The 19656-nt window shown below is 49.7% G+C and overlaps 1 long non-coding RNA gene across 1 annotated transcript; it reads right to left on the reverse strand.

Annotated features, from left to right (window-relative positions):
* Nucleotides 1-457: 457 nt before the first annotated feature.
* Nucleotides 458-19337, reverse strand: LOC118499013. The gene is made up of 3 exons (XR_004901513.1): nt 19232-19337; nt 8891-9012; nt 458-542 (listed from the first exon to the last, which is right to left on the reverse strand). It is a non-coding gene; the product is annotated as an uncharacterized LOC118499013 (long non-coding RNA).
* Nucleotides 19338-19656: the final 319 nt, after the last annotated feature.

Below are 19656 nucleotides of genomic sequence, written 5' to 3' on the forward strand. Positions count from 1 at the left end.
AGGCTCCTTCACCTTCCCTAAACCCTTCCTCCTAGGACTATCAGGGGATTTAAGCTTTATTCGTCCCTTCATCAGGGAAGGCAGTTCAGAGCCCAAAGGCAGGTTACTTAGCTTGCCACCGTGGAAGGAGACACTTTTTAACAGACTCAAAATTCCTGTGGTCCCTGCTTGGCCAGTTAGAGTCTCCAGTGGCATTAAGTGAAAGGATAGAAATACAGGAGAAGTAACTGCACTAGTCCCCCACACCCTGACTGCCATTCAAGGCCAGGCGTTTTTCTGAAAGGGCAGGCGAAAAGATGGCAGAGAAGGGACGCTGGAGAAGCAGAGTGAACAGGAAGTACCTTCTCCACAATGCAGTTGTGGTAGTGTTGCAGGACCAAGGCCAGGATGCCATCTAAATGTGTGAAGATGGCTCCCTTGTGCTCTACAATTATTTTGCCATCTAAATGTGTGAAGATGGCTCCCTTGTGCTCTACAATTATTTTTCCGTAAGTTAAACAGATGGTACTACATACCATCACCCATTTCCTTCGCTGATGTTCCTGTAGGGGAAAGGGGAAAACTTGGCTCCTTCTTACCTAACCCACATTGCCTGACGGGGAAACAAGTTCAGAAGGAAAAGGTGGCTCAGAGGTTGTGGGAGGGAAGATGGGTTGATGGAATGGTGAGCAGTTGGGGGAAGAGGGCATGCAGCTGCTGATAACTGTTGCTGGAAAGAACAACTCACAGGCTGTAGAGATGGCAGAGCACGACCCTTTATTACGCACACGGGCTCAGAGGAGACAATGGGACTCCAAGTTCTGAGCCCCGAACTCTGACCTTCCAGAGTTTAAATAGTCCGGGGCTTCCTGCCTACGTGCTAAGCAAGGTTACAGAAGCCCAAATGTGGAAGTTAGATGTAGTTACGTTATTTGGCTAAAACAAAGAACAAAGCACGGGCTCAACACGGAAGCACAGGAGCTCAACATGGCAGTTGCCCATCACATTCCCCCGTTTGATGCTAAACAGCACTGGTGTCTGTTGTAGCATCAATATCACAGTCGGCATGTCCGCCCGCTGTCTGAGTCGGCTGTCATCTCCGGTAATGGTGTCTCTGGAGGGAAAGGATCTTGGCGGTAGCTCTTCGGGTTACTGTGGCTTCTTTGTGTTGCACTACCGGGCGCAGCAAGCAGGTTCCTAGAGTCAATGGGGGAAAAGGGATGAGGAGGGGGTCTAAGATAGGGGCTAACATAGAGAATAGAGCTGATTGCCACCAGGAGTGTCCTTCAGCGGTGGAGCTGACGCTCCCCAATCTCCGGCGAACGTCTTTCAGCTTACTGATGTTTTCTTCTACTGTTCCACTTTCATTAACATAGTAGCAGCATGCTTCCTGGAGGAAAAGGCAGGTTCCCCCCTTTTCCTCGGTGAGTAGGTCTAAGTTCTGTTGGGCTACGCGAGCTAGGCAAGTTATTTGTCTCTGCAGCGAGGCCATGCATAGCGCAGAGGCGTCCATGGCCTGGTTTAACTCTTCCCGGAGCTCCTGGGTGGATTGGAGGCTGACTGCCAGTCCTGTACTCCCCAGTCCTGTCCCGATGACTGGAGTGGCGAAGTAGCTTAGCCCGACCAACGAGGGGAGGAAAACTGCTCGCTTACAGCTTATGATATTCTCGAGCCAGTAGGGTACTTAACTCACCCAGCCGGTATAAGACGAGTTGGGGAGCTAGGGCCACGGGATAGCAAGGGGTTAGGATGCTTTGGTTTACCGACAGGTAGAGAGTCCCATTACACCAAAAGAAAGTTCCCGGTAGATAGGCGATAGATCCGCAGGAGGGCAGCGTCTGATTGCAGGAACTGGGTGGTCCGCAGCACTCTGGCGCTCCGGCAGATGGGTCCTGAAATAAGGGAATACCTTGGAGAGAAAAGGGTGTTGGGGTCTGGGTTTGGGAAACAGCAAAGGATTGTCGGAGTGGAACCGCAGTCAGTGGTGGCCTGCTAAGATATGCACATAAGAAACAGTTATTGTAATTGCCTGGGCTGGTTAGATTAAGGAGCTGTGCTCCTTGCTGTATTAGTTTTATCCAGGAGAAAAGCCCTACTGGCTCTTGACTATCTAATTTCTGAGACAGAGTCTTTTCCTGTTCTTCTCTGACTGAATGGATACGGTAGATCGTATTTAGGCTGAGGTTCTGCGTTTCTTGGGCCTTGTATATGAATATGTCTCCGACTGGCCCTGAATGCCACATATTAACGTAGATTCTCCCTCGGACTCCAGTTTCCCAGTCTTCGCTGTCTGGGTCTAGTATGGGAATTTTTAGCTCTTTGCCCATTTCAGTGGAATGATGGCGGCAGTACCCGTAAGGGCATCCACCATAAACTTCAGGTTTCCAGTCGCACCCTTCGTAGAAAGAATAAAGGCGCTGGTCTCTGGTCAAGCACACCGCAGGACCCACCGTTCGCTCCCACCCTACGAGGCTTTTAAGGCTGGAGGTGGGGATGGTGAGGGTCAGTTGACCTTTACATCTGGCTTTGTGACAGGTCACGATGCCTACAGTGTGTGTTATTATATTATTGTTTTTAGCATATGTCTCTCTGGCATAAAACTTCCATACATAAGGCTGCTCTAGGGCTGCCCCCGTGGTGACCCATAGGCACAGTAGTATTCATTTCATGATGTTATTCCGCGACCTTCCAAGTGTCCTGGGCTCCCAAGGCCTTTGGCCGGCGCTGCAGTTTTAAGGCAGGAACTTGCTGCTCGGTAATTTCTTCTTCTGGTCCCTCTGGCTCAGTGGCTGCTTTCACCCGAGAGTGGTGGATCCACAGTGCGATACCTGCAACTTTTAGGGCAGTGAGGGTGGTTAAAAGTACCAAGTGGGGGCCCGTCCACACAGGCTGGAGGGGCTCTTTTTTCCAGTCCTTTACCCATACATATTGCCCTGGACGGTGTGGGTGCGCTGACCCCCCCACCCCAGGGTTTAGGTTCGAACCCTAATTGGGCTTCTCGTATCTGATCTAATACCTTCCCCACCTGCTCTAGGTATCTTCTTTGCCCTGTCTCTCCTTTTATTGGCAAATCGGTGGGTCCAGTTATTCTCACTATTGGGGTAGGCCTTCCATACACTAATTCATAGGGGGCATACCCTGCCTGATTTGGGGTATTCCTTATCCGAAGCAAGGCTGTTGGCAACAAGTCTGTCCAGGGTAATCCGGTTTCCTGGCAGAGTTTTCCCAGGGTTTCTTTCAGTGTTCTATTCATTCTTTCTACTTTCCCTGAGCTTTCGGGCCGGTACGCAGTATGCAACTTCCACTTTATATTCAATAGTCTTGCTAAGTCCTGCACCACCTGGGAAACGAAAGCTGGTCCGTGGTTGCTCCCGAGGCTCAGGGGTAGCCCGTGTCGGGAATTATTTCCCTTAGTAGAACTTGGGCTACTTACCGGGCCTTTTCAGTCCTAGTCCTAGTGGGGAAGGCCTGGACCCAACCTGAGAAGGTGCATACGAGGATGAGCAGGTACTTATATCCCCGGCTTGGTTTGACCTCAGTGAAATCTACCCACAGGTCTTCCAAAGGTTGGGTCCCTCGGTGCTGTATTCCTGGAGGGACTCGATTATTTCCTGCTGCGTTGTTCTTGGCGCAAGTTACACATCTGGCTGAAATGCTGGCACATAGTGTGGCGAGGTTGGGTATGTAGAGGTACCTTCGGAGCAGGTTTTCTAGGGCTGTTTTTCCTAGATGGGTCAGGGTGTGGCAATTCTGAACCACCTGTGCCACCTGGCCCCGGGGCACGTAAACTCGCCTGTCAGGGAGCCTCCACAGGCCCTCTGGTGTTCTGGATGCTTGAGCCCGCCTAGCCCATTCTTCTTCGGCTGGTTGATAGTCTTGGGTGCTCAAAGGGGAGCTGATCAATGGGCTCACTGTGGCCTTTGGATAGTCCTGTTTCTTAGCGGCAGCTTTTGCAGCTTGATCCTCGAGTCGGTTTCCTATGGCCTCCTCTGCGTTGCCCTTAGTGTGTCCCTGGCAGTGCATTATTGCTACCTGAGCTGGGCTCCATACAGCCTCTAGGAGTCGGAGGATTTCAGTTTTGTTCTTTATTTCTTTTCCTTCGGCAATCAGTAGTCCTCTTTCTCTATATATGGCCCCATGTACATGGAGGGTGGCAAAGGCATACTTGAAGTCAGAGTATATGTTGACCCTTTTTCCCTTGCTTAGTTCCAGGGCTCGAATAAGGGCATAAAGTTCTGCCCTTTGGGCTGACCACCCGGAGGGCAGGGGCTCTGCTTCGAGAACCTGGCCTTTTGTAGTTGCAGCGTATCCGGCAGTCCGCTCCCCCTTCTCAGGTATGGTACTGCTCCCGTCGGTGTACAGGTTTAGGTCCGCCCGGGCCAATGGCTGGTCTTTCAAGTCTGGCCGGCTGGCATACACCTGATCAGTGGCCTCCTCACAGTTGTGGTCGCGTTCCCCAGCCTCTGCAGGTAGGAGGGTGGCGGGATTGATCTTTCGCACCGTCTTCAGATGTACTCGAGGGTTTTCCTGCAGCACCCCTTGGTACTGGGTAAGCCGCAGGTTGGACAGCCACCGATGTCCCTGCCCTTGGAGGAGGCTGTGCACAGCGTGTGGCATGTATGAGCTAATTTCCTGCCCTAAGGTAAGCTTGTCAGCTTCTTGGAAGAGGGAGACAGTGGCCGCTATGGCCCGCAAGCAGGGAAGCCATCCGGCTGCTACGTTGTCCAGTTGCTTGGAGCGGTAAGCTACCGGGCGTTGCCACGGTCCAACTTCTTGAGTCAGGACTCCCAAGGCTACTTTCCCCTTTTCATGGACATAGAGGGAGAATGGCTTATCGGGGTTGGGTAAGCCGAGGGCCGGGGTGCTGACCAGAAGCTCCTTTAGCTTCCCAAAAGTGCTCTGTTGCTCTGTTCCCCAATTAAATGGAGCACTCTCTGCCCCTTTGAGGGCTTGATATAGAGGTTTTGCTATCCCCGCGTACCCTGGGATCCATATTCGGCAAAGCCCAGCTGCCCCCAGAAATTCCCGGAGCTGTCTTCTAGTTGTTGGGCTGGATTGCCGATTGATCACAGCCCTCCTTTCGCTTCCTAATGCCCTGTGCCCCTGGCTTATTTGGAAACCCAGGTGCCAGACTTCCTGTTGGCAGATCTGGGCCTTCCTTTTGGACACTCGGTAGCCTTTGGATGCCAGCGGCCGGAGCAGGGCCCGCGTCCCTTCCCGGCACTCGTAATTGCCTGGCACTGCCAACAGCAAATCCTCCACATACTGGAGTAAAACAAGGTCGGGGTGCTGCTCTGAGAATGGTTTCAGGTCCCGAGCCAATGCTTCACTGAATATAGTGGGGAAGTTCTTGAACCCCTGAGGCAGCTGGGTCCAGGTTAGTTGGGTCTTGGTGCCAGTATGGGGGTTTTCCCATTCAAATGCAAATATTGGCTGGCTTACAGGGGCCAGAGGTATACAAAAGAAGGCGTCCTTTAAGTCCACACAGGTGAAATGCGAGGCAGTCGGGGGCAGTTGGCTTTATAGCGTGTATGGGTCAGGCACCGTAGGGTGTAGAGTCAGGGCGACCTCATTGACAGCCCTGAGATCTTGTACCAGGCGATACCCAGACCCGTCTGGCTTCTTCACAGGGAGGAGCGGCGTGTTCCAATGCGACTGGCAGGGAACCAGTACTCCTTCAGACAGGTACTTGTCTATTACCCCTGATATGCCTAGTCGGGCCTCTTTGGATATGTGGTATTGCCTGAGGCAGCGGGGCTGTGTCCCTGGTTTCAGGTCTATGATCACCGGGGTTCGACCGGTAGCAAGTCCTGGCGAGTTTCCCTCTGCCCATACATCAGGAAATTCTCCTATGAGGGGGTCTTGGCTGCCTACGCCTCCCTCTTCTTCATGGATCCGGTATTCTTCCTCCCAGGGTATGACGAGGGCCACTAAACTCGAGCTTCCTAATTCGAGTGTGGCTTGTCCAGTGGGGTGAAAGGCTACCCGGGCCGAAAGCTTACTCAACAAGTCTCTGCCTAGGAAGGGCACAGGGCATTCGGGTAGGCAGAGGAATTCATGGCGGACCTGGTGCCCTCCCAGCTCGATTGTCCGGGCCTGGCAAAACTTCTTTGGCTCACTGGGCTGCCCTGTGGCTCCCACGATGGAAACTTCTCGGCCTGATGGCAGGGCCACAGGGGTGGTGACTACCAAATGCTCAGCTCTGGTGTCTATCGTAAAAGTCAGTGGGTGGTCCCCAACTCTGGCTCGGACCATGGGCTCGTGGGGGCCGAGTTTCATTGAGCCCGGTCCTGCTCATTCAGTATCCGAACCCGCCAAACTGAGGATCCCAGGTGCCGGAGGGAACGTCAGTTCTTCCTTTCGCTTTCGGTTCGGGCAGTCTCATTTCTGGCGGCCTCTCTTTTTACAATAGGCACACTGGTCTTTGTCTACTTTAAGATGGCCTTTCTGCCCTTTTCTTCTGTGGACTCTTTGCTGGGGCCACCAGGGTGGCTGCTAATAGCGCTGCCTTCTTTTTCTGCTTTTCTAAGGCTGCTGTCTCAGCCGCCTCCTCCCTGTTGTTGTAGACTTTATTTGCCACTTCTACTAACTGGCTGATGTTCATGCCGGCAAAACCCTCCAATTTCTGCAGCTTTTTTCGGATATCGGGCGCCGACTGAGTCACGAATGCCGTATTAACCATCCACTGGCTATCCGGACTCTCAGGATCAAAAGGGGTATATATTCTGTATGTTTCAGTTAGTCGCTCTAGGAAGTCCCCTGGGCACTCGTCTGCCCGTTGCATTATACTGGAGACCTTTGCCATGTTGGTGGGCTTCCTAGCCCCGGCCCTGACCCCTTGCAGGATGGCCTCCCGATATCGGTCAAGAGCTGCTCTCCCCTGCTCTGTATTGTGGTCCCAGTCCGGCCGAGCTTCTGGGGCTGCCGCTCGGGATCAAGGGTGCCTGCCGGGGCATGAGTTTCGAGGTACGGATGGGCCTCTTGCATGATCTTGCGCCTCTCCTCTGTGTTAAATAGCGTTAACAGGAGCTGGCGACAATCACACCAGGTGGTCCGGTGGGTCTGCATTATGGATTCCACTAAATCAATTAATGCCTGTGGCTTTTCCGAATATGATGGCGTGTGGTGTTTCCAGTTAAGGAGATCAGTGGTGGTGAATGGCTGGCAATAGAAAACTACAGGTCACGGCCTGAGCGTCCCATCGCCCGTGGCCTGCAGGGGCCCTTGAGCCTCTCTCAGGGGCACCTGGAGGGCCTGATGATGCCTTAATCGGGTCACAACTGGCGACGGCGCAGTTTCCAGGAGACCCCGTGTGTCCTCCTCTGGTGGGGGCGAGACTGAATAGGAGGGGTGTCTGGCCCTGGCGGTGTGGTGGGGAGTGCCCCATACGGTGGCGGGGAAATGGGTTGGTCATCCTCAGCGTGCCCCTGGTGGATTGGATGCTTTAGGCCTCTAGCCACCAGAATCTGAGTTTGGGGTCTATCCGGCCGCCCACAGCATGACCTGGACTTCTTCTTCTGCCCTGAGGTGCCTAGATGCTTCGGGGCTACTCTAGCATACTGCTGGAGCCACCTTGGCATGTCTTGGGCTAATTCCTGCCATCTATCTATATAGACGTATTGGTCCGGGCGCCCTGGGTTCCCGGTGACTATCAGGTAAACTGCTCTAATTATGCTTAGATTCAGGGTGCCCTCAGGGGGCCAGCCTACCCCGAAGGTGGGCCATTCTAAAGTACAGAAAGTCTCCAGCTGGCCCGGGTTCATCGAGGGGTCTTGTCCTCAGAACCGGTCAAAATTCTGGAGCATACAGTCTAGGACGGTTGACGGTCCGCCCCCCATGTCTCCCTCCCTTAGGACGCAGACAAACAAAGAAAAAGGGGATCTTTTTCACGCCCGCCTGGCCTGTCCTCTCGCGAGGGACTTAGGTCGGTCTTAGCTAGAGGCTGCCCGTGTAGTCGTTCGGGTTATCTTCCCAGCCATTATGCCATATGACCGACCCAGGAACCACAGGTGAAGGCCCAATCAGACTCCGTAAGCCTAATTCGGCTCGTGGAGTCACAGACACATTCACACTCACACTCTCAGTCACGCAGAGTTTATAACTTTTCCTCCCCCGAGCTGGAGCCCGGTGGTCTGAGCCCTATCTTAACGTGGCCCAGACTCCTGAATTTCTGGTTGAGAGGTGATCAGCCTCTCCGTGGTCTCGGGTCTGGTCCCCGGGGCACTTACCGATCTGGCACCTCCAACAGTTCGTGGTCCATCTCTCCCCTTCCGCCCGGGCCTTAGAGCAGACGGGTACTTGGCATGAGAGCCTCCACCCCAGGAAGCCCGAAACAACCGGGGCACGTGCTCCTTCCCCTGCGACAGGGCTCCCCTGCCGAGCCCCCGGTCTTCTCCACTGGAGGCAAAATGCCTGCTTGGTGTGAGTCGTTTCCCGGTCAGGGAACCAAAATGTTGAGGGAAAGAATAACTCACAGGCGGTAGAGATGAAGGAGCATGACCCTTTATTACGCACGCGGGCTCAGAGGAGGCAATGGGACTCCAAATTCTGAGCCCCGAACTCTGACCTTCCAGGGTTTAAATAGCCCCGAGCTTCCTGCGGACGTGGCGAAGCAAGGTTACAGAAGCCCAAATGCGGAAGTTACATCTAGTTACCTTATTTGGCTAAAAGAAAGAACAAAGCACAGGGGCTCAACACGGCAGTTGTCCGTCACACTACCAGGGCCTAAAGTGTGGCAGGAGGGAGCAAGAGAAAGGGAGGGGTAGGAGAATCTCTCCCACATTTGGTCAGAGGGAAAGAGAAGCCCATATAGGTGCATCACAAAGCTCGAGAAATGGGAGGCTGGGGTGATGGGGATGCCTTGGAGGGCTCTGTGTGGGAGGTGGGCAGAGCCCTCTGGGAATGGTATCACCTTCATGAGTTTCAGGGTGGGCGATGAGTCCTTGTCAGTGAGGACAGTACTTATAGTCTCACTTCTTCCAGGACTATCTTCAGATGTTTCATGGACACAACACTGAGCGCCACAGCAATGCCCTGTAATGGGGAGAGCCTCACACGCATGCCACAGCTCAGGGTGAACCAAGCACCTGCTATGCTCCCCAGAAGCGGGATTTAGAGAGAGTCTGGGAAAGAAAAGGAGGGAAAAGAAATGGAAGGGAAATTTGTTTCCCCAGACTTGCACTGTTTAAAACTCCAGATGGAGAACAAAATATCTTTGCAAGAACTAATTCAAGAAGATAATGAATAAAAAGAAATTAAAGTCACAGGTTTAAAAATAATCTCGGTATTATCAAATTCAATATTGCACAATTGAGGATATTTTTATATGTACTAGGAATTCAGAGAACGTTTGTTCTGATAGGGCAACAGGGGGAAGAGCAAATCTCAGGCACCTTATTGACAGGATTGGGTAGCTAATCAGAGAGGAGATGGACGAGAGGGAAGACACAGACAATGCCCATATTTCTGGTTTAGGAGAACAGAAGACAGCAGTAACTCTGACCAAAACAGGCAGGTGAAATGGGGAGCCTGTCTATTTGGACAGAGAGGAAGGAGTGAGTCCCTGGATGTGTTGTATGGGAAGTGTGGTACCACAACCAGGTGGAAATGTTTTCCGTGCCAGTGGATCTGAAAGTTGGAGTACAAGTGGATCTGGGCATCAACAACTAGAGAGAGCCAAAAGCACTAGGGCTTGGGGACTCTCTGGTTCCTGCCAGGAGAAGACTTTAACTCAAATCCCTCTGTCACATAACAGGACCCTTTGACTACAGGGTCAGCCAAGCTTCTCCCGAGAGCTTATTCAATGAGGATGCCTGGGCACAGAGGCCAGAGAAATGGTCAACACAGACATGCAGGTGCCAGCTGTTTGCCAACTGGTTCATTCATCCTGGAAGGGCCACCATTAAGTCTCAGCAGCAGGAAAAGGCAGAGTGGAGGACCTCGAGACACTGACAGGCTCCAGGACACAGATCCTCAAGACGGGGTGAGGTTTTAGCAGGACTTGTAGACTCTCACTCCAAGTAGATGAAGGGAAATCTTTACCTGGTTAGAAAGGAGGGACTAGTGGAGTATCAAAAGGGGGTTCTCTGCATAGGCCACACATAGCAACAGCGATCCTGAGATAGATGAACAAAGTTGGAGGAATCATGCTACCTAATGTTGAACCATAGTATAAGGCCATAATAATCAAAACAGCATGGTACTGGCATAAAAACAGACACATAGATCAATGGAACAGAATACAAAGCCCAGAAATAAACCCACACTTTAGAGTCAATTAATATTCAACAGAGGAACTGAGCACATACAATGAGCTAAAGATAGTTCATTTAATCATGGTGTTGGGACAACTGGACAGATATGTGCATAAAGATGAAACTAGACTAGCTTCTTACACCACACACAAGAATAAATTCAAAATGGATTAAAGACTTAAACATTAGAGACCAACCCATAAAAACCCTAGAAGATAACATAGTCAGCAAAATCTCAGACATAGCTCATAGCAGTATTTTATCAGATATATCTCCCGTGGCAATAGAAACAAAAGAAAAAAAATAAACAAATGGGAGTATATCAAACTAAAAATTTTCTGCACACCAAAGGAAAACATCAACAAAATAAAGAGAAAGCCCACAGGACAGGAGAACATATTTGCCAATATATCTGATAAGAGGCTAATATCCAATTTATGAAGAACTTATGAAACTCAACACCAAAAATACCTACAACACAGTTGAAAAATGGGCTAAGGACCTGAATAGAGCCTTCTTCGAAGAAGACCTACAGATGGCCAGTACACAGATGAAAAGATGCTCGAGTTCACTAGTCATCAGAGAAACGCAAGATAAAATCACAATGAGATATCATCTCACACCTGTCAAAATGGCCATCATCAATACATCAACAAACAACAAGTGCTGGTGAGGATGGGGAGAAAGGGGAACCCCTTTGCACTCTGTGGGAATACAGACTGGAGCAGCCACTGTGGAAAGCAGTATGTAGATACCTCAGAAAATTAAAAATGGATCTGCATTTTGACCCAGTCATCCCACTTCTGGGAATATATCTGAAGGAATCCAAAACACTAATTCAATAGAACATAAGCACCCCTATGTTCACTGCAGCATTATTGACAGTCACCAAGATAGAGAAGCAGCCACAGTGTCCATTCATAGATGAGTGAGAAAAACAACGATGGGACATTTACACAATGGAATACTACTCAGCTTTAAAACAGAAAATGTCTCCCTTTGCAACACAGTATGGATGGATCTCAAGAACATTATGCTAAGTGAAATAAGCCGGAGTAAGACAAATACCAAGTGATTTCACACATATGTGGAATCTAAAGAACAAACTGAAATAACAGGCAACATAGAGACAGATTCGTACATAGAGAGCAGGCTGACAGCTATGGGGGTTGTTGGGAACCGCCCTGCCTGGTACCAGAAGCTGTAACCCCCGCCGAGGCTAAGGCTGAGGGAATGACCTTGGACCGTAAACGAGCAAGGAGACAAAAGCTTATATCCCGGGCAGGGGCACTGCTTCTGCTCCTTTTACTTCACCCTGCCTGGCCCGCAATGCTTGGTCGGTTAGCCAATGACGGGTAAGATTCCCCAAGGGGGGAACGACCTAAGACAGGCACGATCACGTGGGAGGCCCCCAAGGAAGGGCTTTGGGGGCTACAGCAAAAGGGGGTGATGGACCCTCGCCCCTCGGCTTTCACATAGCCTGAGTCCTCATTGTCTGTGGGAAAATCTCCTAATCTCTTGGCTGCCTTACTTCCCTTGTTCCACCTAAGCCTGAAACAGTGACAGAGTGGTGCAGCCCTGTGCTGGAAAGGGCGAGTTCCCTGGGTGATCAGGCCTAAGAAAGAATATGTAAAATCCTGTGAAACCTGCTTTGTTTAGAATGCTCTCGATTGGATGATAAGGGTCCAAAGAAGAAGTAAGTTTGTTCCTTAAAGTTGTTTTTTTTTTTTTTTTTTTTACAGCTCTTTAGCTATCTGACCCTGGCTCAATATAGGCCCTCAGAGTTCCTTGTCATTTGATCCTTACTTCCCGGCAATGAGTAATGAGCTTTACCTGAATTCCTGGGTAAACAAACCCAATACAAGCCATTGAGGACAAGGCTCTTGGCCCTTCTCCTCTGAGAGATCGGCCACCTTTCCTCCCCAAGCTCATGTCTTGTTAGAGTTATTCTCATCCGTGGCAGATGGGGGGGGTGCCCTGCGGGCAGAGCCCACCCACATCTGGCACTCGTACAGGGACCTGAGGATTCTGGACCTGCTTTGTCTACAGGGTACGAGCCATCGTCACAGACGGCACACCTAAGAGGATGGAAATGAGGGCTTTCATCCCCCCAGAGACAGGGGCAACTCTTGTTAAGGCCCCCAGGTGTGTTACAGATAAGAGGAAAGGTTACTGTTGTGCCGCCCCTCGTGTCGTTTTCTGCTCATTTCTTTCCCCTGCACCCTCTCCCACGAAAGGAGTCTTGCTTTCTCTCTCCCAAGCATTTGCTGCACTTTGCGGGCACGGGTCGAGCAGTTAAGAGCCACAAGGGCGCTTGCCGCCAGAAGTCTCCCGTGAGGGGTATAAGTTGGGACATGGGCCGGGTCAGAACACTAGGTTTCCCACCAACTGCAAGAAAAAGCCCACACAACGAGAGGCACACTGTAAAAGCATTCACAGTCCCATCCCCTGCAACATGATCCCCACCTAGGATTTAGGCTTGGGGAGGAGAAAGCAAAGACTTTTCCTTTTATCAGCTTTTGTAGTGAGGTATTTATGAGCGGTTCAGGTTCTTGCTGAGCCCGGAAAAAAAGAGGCACTTCCTCCCTCCGGCTCTAGATCTCAGGCATCCCTACGTGAGTGGGGGCCTCTCGGAGGTGTCTGGGGTCTAATCCCCAAGACGTGTTGGGGCCTCATAGGGAATTCCGTCTCCTGTAATTTAACTTTTGGCTCATTCGGGGAAGCGCAATTTAAGGGTCGGTCACCCAGCGCTCCGAGCCCTCCCAGCTCGCTGGTCTACATGACTGGGAAGAGAAACCGAGACCCATCAGTAGGGTTAGGGTACCCGAAATATCCAGTACCCCTCTCCCTGACTATCTTCCACCAACAGCACATTTTTGACCCACTGCACTCTCCTCACTAGCAAGAAACAGGAACTGAGGGTGCAGGTGGAGTGAAAGTGAAACTGAAACTGGTTTTGTAATCGCTGCTCTTGCGGCAGTAGGAATTTCAGAAAAGGCTCGTTTATTTGTTAAGGAATTTTTTAAGGGGTTCTAGAAATACTCAACCATAGGCAACGAGCTCTCTAAAGAACAAGATCAATGTTTTAAACTAATTCAGCTTTTGAAGGCTGTTAAATGTCTCCCTGACAAGGGATCTTTAGATTTGGAAATATGGGAAAAAGCAGAACAGAGAGGTCCTCATAGTCAGGAAAGCTTAGACAAAAAGAGAAGGGGCCTATGGGATGGTGGCGGCGGAGACTCTAGACGCCTGCCGGACCCTTCCTGTGGGTTGCCCCAGCTGCAGTGAGCATCACGGCTGCACCTGGCGAGCCCAGCTGGGGCACCGGTGTCCGGTGTGCCTATGTTGGCAGCACAGTGGGGCCTGGTCTTTCTGCCAAGGACCGGCAGCAGCAGAAGGCAGAGTCAGTCCTCCTCACCTTCCGTCCTCCCTGTGCAAATGGGAGCAACCGTTCTGCGCACCCAGTGCCCAGTGCGGTCCTGACCCGCCTGACCCTCTAGACCCGCCCCCAGGGCATGGTTCCACATGGAGCCTTGCCTTGGCCAGCGCCTGGCAGCAGACTTAGAACTGGCGCAGACAGCATGTCACAGAGGGAAGTTCCAGCCAGGTCATCTCTGAGGTAAGGGACAGCAGCCCCCCTGATTTGGGAGGCTGCCACCATGCTTACTTTGAAGAAAGGGATTTTCATTTTGTTTGCATTTCTATACCTAAGATAGGGGGCATTTCTCAGCCCCACAAAAGTGTGTGGACTCTTAAATGTTTTGGTCCAAGTGGGCAAGTTGGACAAATTCAGCCTTACCTCCTTCCCGCCCCACTTGGTATCTGGGGCCGGGACCTTCTCAGTCAGTGAGGAGTACAAATCACCCTGCCGCCTTTTCCTTAGCGGCCACTGTCCAGATCCGGACTTTATTCCCCTAGACCCTTAAGTGACCAGTCTAGACAGGAATTAGATTTAGTTAACCAATACCTTTCTTCCAGGCAGCAGCTCACGATTACCATCTATATTACTGTGCTATGTCAGCTTATTATCAAAGGCCATGATAGAGTATTCAGCTTTTTTGGCCATGACCTAGCTGTTATACATGCTCCACTCACCCAAGTGCATCTACAACAACTTTATAGTCAATCTTTAGAATTTCAGTGTGCAGTTGCTGATTTTGTAGGAGATCTTAATACTCATCTGCCTTCTGATAAACTTCTCCCAAACCTCCCCACTCTTAATATCAATATGGGGGAAAAATTCAGCGCCACTCCTATTCCTAAATCTAGAACCATCTTTACTGACGGTTCAGGAAAAACAGGGAAAGCCTCTATCACCTGGAAAGAAGGGAATGAGTGGAAACAGTTTCTTTCTGGAGGGCACTCTTCGACCCAATGGGCGGAAATTTCAGGGGCTATTCTTGCCCTCCAACATTGGCCCAAAGAGCCTCTTAATTTAGTTTGTGACTCTGGTTATACTGTATATACACTCCTTCATATAGATCAGGCTCTATTGAAAGAGTCCATTGAGCTTCAGTTACTAAGTCTATTGTTAACCCTGCAAAGTCTTTTAGATAAGAGGAAGCACCCTTTATTCACTACCCATATCCAATCTCATTCGGGCTTACCCGGACCAATGGCAGAAGGTAAATCTCGGGCTGATGCTCTTGTCAGCCTAGCAGATGCTTTTCAATCTGCAGTAATGTCTCATCAATTTTTTCACCAAAATAGTCAGGCCTTACGTCAAGAATTTAATATTCCACGGGCCCAAGCATAACAAATTATTAGAGAATGTCCAGATTGTCAAGCGCTTTCAAAAGCACCCCCTACTCTTGGGATTAACCCCAGAGGGTTGCAACCTCGAATGATTTGGCAGACAGATGTTACTCATTACCCCCCTTCTGGAAGATTAAAATATTTGTATACATCGGTAGACACCTACTCAGGTGTTCTACATGTCCCCCCCCCCCTTTTATGGGGAGGCGGCGAAGAATATTAGAGCTCATTGGCTTGAGGCCTTTGGCCACTTAGGCCATCCACAAAAAATAAAGACTGATAACGGACCAGGACAAATTGCACAAACCACTCAGACTTTCTTAAAAGAATGGGAAATTCGACATAAAACAGGTATCCCCTATAACTCTATGGGCCAAGCAATTGTTCAAAGAGCTCACCAGACCTTTAAAACATTGTTAAACAAACAAAAAAGGGGAGCCAAGAAACATCCCCCAGCAATTTAACCATGCTAGCAATATATATGTAAAATATTTTGAATTGTGCTAATAATTGAAAGTCACCCATAGACAAATACCTTGTGTAAAACAGGGCTGCAGGCCCACACCCTTTGGTCTCATACAAAGACCCATTAGGGGAAGGAAGATAGGAAGGCCCAGTTGAACTATTAACTTGGGGAAGAGGGTATGCTTGTATTTACTCTCCAGAAGGACCTTTGGAGCTGCCGGAGAAGAGGGTGAAGCCAGATCACAGAAAGGGCTTCCCTGGCCGCAACCCACCTTTGCTCCATTGGACTCCCTCAATACAGACTTCTCTAAGTGTGTGTTACTCCTTTAAAGTGGTATTCCAGTCAACATTCCTGGGCAGATATTTGTCATCGCCTGCAGGGTGCATTTTCTACCGATCTCAAAGGAAAAATTGACCAGCTCCAGCTTGAGTTGCACCAGCAGCTCAGTGACATCAAACGCCTAACTGAACAAAAGGTGTTCCAGACTCTCAACAGTAATCTACAATGCATGAACCCTAAAAACTGGTTTGATGGACTGAATTTACAAGTTTGGGTTATGGTAGCCCTTTGGGTGCATCCTTGTTTTAATCCTTATTTGAACTTTGTGATGTGTATGGGAATTGTTTTCTTGTGATCGCATTCGAAAACAGCAAATAGTAGGTTTCACAGGCCTAACAACTACAACTGATTTTAAAAACAAAAAAGGGGGAGATGTTGGGAACCGCCCTGCCTGGTACCAGAAGCTGTAACCCCCGCCGAGGCTAAGGCTGAGGGAATGACCTTGGACCGTAAGCCAGCAAGGAGACAAAAGCTTATCTCCCCGGCAGGGGCACCGTTTCTGCTCCTTTTACTTCACCCTGCCTGGCCCGCAATGCTTGGTCGGTTAGCCAATGACGGGTAAGATTCCCCAAGGGGGGAACGACCTAAGACAGGCACGATCACATGGGAGGCCCCCAAGGAAGGGCTTTGGGGGCTACAGCAAAAGGGGGTGATGGACCCTCGCCCCTCGGCTTTCACATAGCCTGAGTCCTCATTGTCTGTGGGAAAATCTCCTAATCTCTTGGCTGCCTTACTTCCCTTGCTCCACCTAAGCCTGAAACAGTGACAGAGAGTGGTGCAGCCCTGTGCTGGAAAGGGCGAGTTCCCTGGGTGATCAGGCCTAAGAAAGAATATGTAAAATCCTGTGAAACCTGCTTTGTTTAGAATGCTCTCGATTGGATGATAAGGGTCCAAAGAAGAAGTAAGTTTGTTCCTTAAAGTTTCTTTTTGTTTGTTTGTTTGTTTTTTTTTACAGCTCTTTAGCTATCTGACCCTAGCTCAAAGTAAGCCCTCAGAGTTCCTTGTCATTTGATCCTTACTTCCCGGCAATGAGTAATGAGCTTTACCTGAATTCCTGTGTAAACAAACCCAATAAAAGCCATTGAGGACAAGGCTCTTGGCCCTTCTCCTCTGAGAGATCGGCCACCTTTCCTCCCCAAGCAAATCATGTCTTGTTAGACTTATTCTCATCTGTGGCAGGTGGGGGGAAGGGTTCGGGGGTGGGCTCTACAGGTGGAACCCCCCTACAGGGGGTGTGGTTAGGAGGTAGAGGGATTGAACAGAAGGAAAAAAGGACTCAAGGACATGGACAACAGTGTGATGACTGTGGAGGTGGTGGTTAAGGAGACTAAATGGTAATGAAATAAATACAATAAAAATAAATTAATTAAAAAAAAAGGGTGTTCTGTCCCTCTTCCTACATCCCCCTTAGCCATGGTTTCCACTCATCCTGGTCATCATCATCATTATCATCATCCTAACTGACATCAGAATATTAGTGTTTAGTTTGCACCAGCCTTATACTGTCATTTCATGGATCCCCACACTAATGCTTTTAGGGACACCGTTTTGCAGAGGGAGAAAGCATGTTTCCCAAATCTAGACACCCAGCCCAGATCAGAGTTCCAAATCTACATGACTGGTGGACGTCTCCACCTGGCACTCCCGATCCCTGCTGGTCAAAAACTGAATGCATCGTCTTCGTCCCCCTTTTGTCCTGGGTTCCTGGTCTCAGTGAAGGATACTCTTCTTCTTTTCCCACCGAGATGCCAGAAACCCAGGGACCATCCTAGATGTCCTCTCCCTCTTGTCTTTCTCTTCTGTGTTCAGCTTGTCCCCAGGTACTAGCAGAGTTCACTTTCACTTCCTTGTCAAAGAACTCTGCATTCCAGTCCCGCTAGACCTCTGACTGTTCTCTAGATGGGCCCCCAAAAGCTCCTGACCCAGAGTCTTGACTCACACTGTTATGTCAAGTGGGAATGACTGCCTCCCTCCTTCTTTGAAACTGGCCTCAACCAGCCCAAGTCCCAGGCAGCCCACATGGCCAGTATGCCTCAGCAACAGTCCACGTCACGTAGCCTTTAGTAGGCCATTCCGTGTAGTTAGCTATCTCCTTCCTGTACGTGTCATCTCCCCATTGATAGTGCTTGCACCTTGGGCTTGGAGAGTCACTGCTGCTGCCCAGGATGGTGATGGGTGCTCTGAGGATCTGGCAAGGGAAAGGCCACAGAAAGGGGAGGCCTCAGAGCGTGGACACCAATGCACAACTCATGAACACGTGGAGAGTGCTTGGGTGCCAGGCGTTCTTCCCAGTGCTTTTACATTTTACCCGCAAAACCATCCTATAACACACGTCATTTCATGCATCCATCACTTCTGTGGGATTCCACCAAAAATGCACAATCTGAATCTGATCATGAGGAAATATGAAACAAACCAAAACCTAGGCACATTCTGCAAAATTAATGGTCTGTACACTTTCAAAATGTCAAGATCATGGCCGTGACTGGTGTGGCTCCATGGGTTGGCTCTGTCCCACAAAGCGAAATGTCCCAGGCTCGATGCCAGTCAGGGCACAAGCCTGGGTTGTGAGTTCGGACCCCAGTCGGGACTTATGCAAGAGGCAACCAGTCAATGTTTTTCCCACCTGTCGATGTTCCTTTCCTTCTCTTTCTACCTCCCTTCCCCTCTTTCTCCCTGAAAATAAAGAAATGAAATCTTTAAAATGTCAAGGTCATGAAAAATAAAGATGAGGAACTTGTTCCAGATTAAAGAACAATAAAGGAAATGACAACTGAATGCAGTGTTTGATTCTGAATTAGACTCTGGGCCACAGAAAAGAATGTTTTTCTTTTGCTCTGAAACACATTGTTGGGACAATTGATGATTTTCAAATTGGATCTATAAACAAGATAATAGTGCTGTAGCAACAATAATTTCCTGATTTTGGTTACTGTACTGGGCTTATGTAAGAGAATATCCTTATTTTTAGGTAATGGACACCAAGGTAGTTAGGGGTAAATGAGCATCATGACTGCAGCATCATTTCAGGTTCAGAAGATGCAATAACAACTTAAAAATAAATTAATGACATAATTTATCTGGGAGAAGACAAAGCAAACATGGAAAAACATTAAGATTTTGCAGAGAGAATTTGTTGGGAGAAGAATAAACAGGAGTTCTTTGGCTTTTGTTTTTGCAACTTTTCTTTAAGCATAAAATGATTTCAAAATTAAAACAAAACTTTTTAGGAAATATCCTATAAGTCCCATAGCCCCATCTTATAGAGGAGGAAACTGAGGTGCAGGGAGAAGTTGCTCAAGGGCACACAGCTAATAGGTGACAGGGCTGGGATTCCAACCCAGGTGGTCTGGCTTGCCAGGTTCCAGCCTCTAGCCACCTTGCCAGCCTGCCTCTCAAACTGAAAATGCTCCCCCTCTGCCAGTGCACTCTGCCTCACCTCCCTGTCCTGCAGCTCCTCATGGGAAGTGTGGAGCAGGGCAGACAGCAACATCTTGATCGCTTCCTCATCCACTGAGGTCCGCAGGGAGAAGCCAAAGAATTTATACAGGAAAGCCTAGGAAAGGTAGGGGACAGGGCCATGCCTAGCTTGGGATAAGGTTAAGGCAGGTATTTCTAACACTAGCCACCACCTTCACCCACAGCCCCATCCTCCCCCCGGCCCTCTTGGCCTCTGAGGCATCTGGATAAGGCAGCAATCCCACGGAGCAGGGGTGAAAGGGAAAAGAAAGCTGCATTCCTAATTTCTCAGCATCTTAGGGATCACCCTTCACAAACCTTCCCTCCTGCACATGCTTCCCATTTCCACCCAAGAAATAAAAGACAGTTCCTTAAATTTGCATAAGTTTAAAATCAAAATTGCAT

This window comes from Phyllostomus discolor, chromosome 2 (assembly GCF_004126475.2).
Source record: "Phyllostomus discolor isolate MPI-MPIP mPhyDis1 chromosome 2, mPhyDis1.pri.v3, whole genome shotgun sequence".
Classification (NCBI taxonomy): Eukaryota; Metazoa; Chordata; class Mammalia; order Chiroptera; family Phyllostomidae; genus Phyllostomus; species Phyllostomus discolor.